This window comes from Oncorhynchus nerka, linkage group LG8, assembly GCF_034236695.1.
Source record: "Oncorhynchus nerka isolate Pitt River linkage group LG8, Oner_Uvic_2.0, whole genome shotgun sequence".
NCBI lineage: Eukaryota > Metazoa > Chordata > Actinopteri > Salmoniformes > Salmonidae > Oncorhynchus > Oncorhynchus nerka.
In genome coordinates, this window is record NC_088403.1 from 44,497,895 (window position 1) to 44,502,988 (window position 5,094).

Below are 5,094 nucleotides of genomic sequence, written 5' to 3' on the forward strand. Positions count from 1 at the left end.
GGATCTCTGGAGCTCTGTCAGAGTGACCATCAGGTTTTTTGGTCATTTCCCTGAACATGGCCCCAATTGCTCAGTTTGGCCGGGCGGCCAGCTCTAGTAAGAGTCTTGGTGGTTTCAAACTTCTTCCATTTAAGAATGATGGAGGCCACTGTGTTCTTGGACCTTCAATACTGCAGAAATGTTGCGGTACCCTTCCCCAGATCTGTGCCTCGACACAATCCCGTTTCGTTGCTCTATGGACAATTCTTTTGACCTCACGTCCTTGTTTTTGCTCTGACATGCACTGTCTACTGTGGGACCTTTTATATAGACAAATGTGTGCCTTTCCAAATCATGTCCAATCAATTGCATTTACTACAGGTGGACTCCAACAAGTCAATGTGTCTGATTACTTCCAAATGTACTGTATATTAATATTCAGGTGGTTTATTCATACTAGCTGAAAACTCATGCCATCCTCTTACACTACATAGACAAAATATATGTGTTTGTGAGTCCCCCTCTACCATCGTTGCATAGCATGTGCACTATACTAAATTGTCCTGGAGCATTTCATATCCAATGTGTATTTGTAGGAGTTATTCAAAACTGTCCACGAATGGCTGAAAAAATACATAGTCACATATAAATCATTTTCAAAGACACAAGTAGGCATGTCAGACACTAGCAAAATTGTGAAGAAGCGGAATAATCAAATACCGTAAGTGTGGGGAATAACAGCAGGGTTCTTGCTGGCAAGTTATTAATTACACTTTGGATGGTGTATCAATACACCCAGTCACTACAAAGATACAGGCGCCCTTCCTAACTCGGTTGCCGTAGAGGAAGCAAACCCGCTCAGGGATTTCAACATGGGGCCAATCACTGGTCACTTTAAAACAGTCACATGGCGGTGATAAGGGAAAACGAAGAATGAATCAACAACATTGTAGTTACTCCACAATACTGACTTAATTGAACGAAATGAAAAGAAAGAAGCCTTTATAGAATAAAAACATGCATCCTGTTTGCAACAAGGCACTAAAGTAATACTGCAAAAAATGTGGCAAAGCAATTCACTTTTTTTGCCCTGAATACAAAGTGTTATGTTTTGGGCAAATCTTATACAACACATTACTGAGTACCACTGTCCAATTTTAGTGGTGGCTGCATTATGTTATGGCTATGCTTGCAATCGTTAAGGACTGGGGAGTTTTTCAGGATAAAAATAAACGTAATGGAGCTAAGCACAGGCAAAATCCTACAGGAAAACTTGGTTCCGTCTGCTTCCACCAGGTACTGTGAGATGCATTCACCTTTCAGCAGGACAATAACCTAAAACACAAGGCCAAATCTACATTGGAGTTGCTTGCCAAGAAGACAGTGAATGTTTCTGTGTGGCTGAGTTACAGTTTTGACTTAAATCTACTTGAAGATCTATGGCAAGAACTGAAAATGATCAACCAATTTGACTGAGCTTGAAGAATTTAGAAAATAATAATGGGCAAATGTTGCACAATCCAGGTGTAGAAAGCTGTTAGACTTATCCAGAAAGACTCACAGCTGTATTTACTGCCAAAGGTGCTCTACAAAGTATGGACTCAGGGGTGTGAATACCAGATATTTCTGTATTTCATTTTCAATACATTTACACCAATTTTAAAAAACACAAATTTTTTACTTTATCATTATGGGGTATTGTGTGTAGATGGCTGAGACATTTATTTTATATATATTTTTTATTCAAGCTGCAACACAACAAAATGTGGATTAAGTCCAGAGGTATGAGTACTTTCTGAAGAAACTGTATTTGCTATTCTGTGAGGGCCTACGTTCCGAACCCACTTCGGTGCTTTAGGTGCCAAGGATTGTAACATGTGTGTAGAAGGGAGATTTCACGATGTGAGAAACGTGCAGGAAGGCATAGTCAGATCGAGTGTACAGTTGGGATAGAGAAAGCACTGTGTCAACTATGGGGGTGCCCATGCAGCCTGGTGTAAGATTGTTTAGGGCCAAGTAGTGTGATGGGGTGGGGTTTTGTTGGGGATAGTGTACAGGTGCAGGGTTGGATGGTGGTGCAATTTGAAGGTTTTCTCATTCTCCTTTTCCCTTTTTCTTATAATACTTCCTTTAGGGGAACTGAGAAAGGCAGAAATATCATAAGCGTCTAGTCTGCTGGAAATTCACAAGAAGTCCTTCACCATAGCAGTCATTCTGAGTGCAGGTTTTGGGTGATAAAAGATTAAAATAGTTGGCTATTCATTTTCTGTCTGGATTTCAATAGGAATTACTAATCACTTCACGAACCAGCGTGTTGTGACTCGCAGGTCTGATGTGGTCCATGAGCCAGGATCAGACTATAGTGTCGATGATAACTAAAGCCATAACTAAAGGCCGTATGAAATGTATAATTTGTGGTCATACAGGGTTTACTTTAAATTGAAACGCATTAACTTAGGCAGGCGCTTGGTGAAGGCTTCTTTGAATTGCAACAACCATTTCACTGTCACTAACAAATACAGTCATGGGTGGGTATCTCTCTCATTCGCTCAAAAGACATGCTGGATTGTACAGTATGCAAATAGGGCAGTGTTCAAACACCCTCAGTGTTTAAAACCTATACGCCTTGTGCTGAATAAACGTGTTTATGTGAGTAAAAAGTGTTACACGCGAAGAAAAATGTTGCGCCGTTTACAATCGAAACACTGTGCCGTGTTTTCATCTGAATTATTTGACTCGTTTAAATCCAAATTCAGATCCTAAACACTTTGTTTTACGGTGTAGGGTGATGTTCCATTATTAGAGATGGGCCCTGGCCTGGCAACACATTATAAACAATCACAGACATGGGGCACATTCAGCAGGACATAGCATATACAAAATATTCTATGTAAAACAAACAGCTCTGTGTGACATGTAGAATAAGGAATCAGGTCAGCTCTATTCGTGGTATTTCTATCTGCAACGTTCGACAACGTTTGGCTACTTAATGTGGCCCTGATGAACCAAACCCACTGACCTACACAGCTCTGACAGGCATTACAAAATACATTTACTGGCACCATAGAAAAGGATGTCAATATCCTCTGAATGGCAATGCTAATGATATCATAATAGAGAGGAGTTGGTGTATAATATACTGTCGTGGCCAAAAGTTTTGAGAATGACACATATTAATTTCCACAAAGTTTGCTGCTTCAGTGTTTTTGGATATTTTTGTCAGCTGTTACTATGGAATACTGAAGTATAATTACAAGCATTTCATAAGTGTCAAAGGCTTTTATTGACAATTACATGAAGTTGATACAAATAGTCAATATTTGCAGTGTTGACCCTTCTTTTTCAAGACCTCTGCAATCCGCCCTGGCATGCTGTCAATTATCTTCTGGGCCACATCCTGACTGATGCAGCCCATTCTTGCATAATCAATTCTTGGAGTTTATCAGAATTTGGGTTTTTGTTTGTTCACCCACCTCTTGAGGATTGACCACAAGTTCTCAATGGGATTAAGGTCTGGGGAGTTTCCTGGCCATGGACCCAAAACATTGATGTTTTGTTCCCTGAGCCAATTAGTTATCACGTTTGCCTCAAACTGTTCATGGATGGTTGGGAGAAATTGCTCTCGGAGGATGTGTTGGTACCATTCTTTATTCATGGCTGTGTTCTTAGGCAAAATTGTGTGTGAGCCCACTCCCTTGGCTGAGAAGCTTTACTGTTGGCATGACACAGGACTGATGGTAGTGCCCACCTTGTCTTTTCCAGGTGCCCCAAACAATCGGAAAGGGGATTCATTACCCCAGTCCTCAGCAGTCCAATCCCTGTACCTTTTGCAGAATATCAGTCTGTCCCTGATATTTTTCCTGGAGAGAAGTGGCTTCTTTGCTGCACTTCTTGACACCAGGCCATCCTCCAAAAGGCTTCACCTCACTGTGCATGCAGATGCACTCACACCTGCCTGCTGCCATTCCTGAGCAAGCTCTGTACTGGTGGTGCCCTGATCCCGCAGCTGAATCAACTGTAGGAGACATTTCTGGCGCTTGCTGGACTTTCTTGGGTGCCCTGAAGCCTTCTTCACAACCATTGATCTGCTCTCCTTGAAGTTCTTGATGATCCGATAAATGGTTGATTTAGGTGCAATCTTACTGGCAGCAATATCCTTGCCTGTGAAGCACTTTTTGTGCAAAGAAATGATGACGGCACGTGTTTCCTTGCAACCAACCATGGTTGACGGAGGTAGAACAATGATTCCAAGCACCACCCTCCTTTTGAAGCTTCCAGTCTGTTATTCCAACTCAATCAGCATGACAGAGTGATCTCCAGCCTTGTCCTCGTCAACACTCACACCTGTGTTAATGAGAGAATCACTGACATGTCAGCTGGTCCTTTTGTGACAGAGCTGAAATGCAGTGGAAATGTTTTTTTGGTGTTCAGTTCATTTGCATGGCAAAGAGGGACTTTGCAATTACTTGCAATTAATCTGATCACTCTTCATAATGTTCTGGAGTATATGCAAATTGCCATCATACAAACTGAGGCAGCAGACTTTGAAAATGTATATTTGTGTCATTCTCAAAACGTTTGGCCACGACTGGACTGTAAAAATGACATTGACATATCAAAAGGCATAAGTGTTCAGGTTTTGAAGTGCATTATGAATACGAAGTACATACACATTCAGAATTGCACTCACATTGACTCATATAAACATGCTTGCACACACATGCACACGGACACACACACAGCGCATGAAATTAGGAAGTTAGTCCCATTGCTCTCCATTGTGTAAAGTACCATTTTCCACCAAGTTAAAGTGCTTTTAGTATTGTTAACATACATCTTCAATGCATATATTCCAGTGAAAAGAAAACATAAAAGAACAAACTCTGAACATCAGGGTTGGAGTCAATTCCATTTCAATGCCAGACAATTGAGGATGTACACTGAAATTACAATTATTTTCAATGCTTTTCAAGAAGGACCATTTGGATTTGGAATTTGGTTTACTTTACTTTTTTGACTGGAATTGAAACGTAATTTACCCCAGCCCTGCTAAACATATATTCAGAAGAATGAGTACTGGCATTGTTCGCATCGATAGGGACAAATACACATACA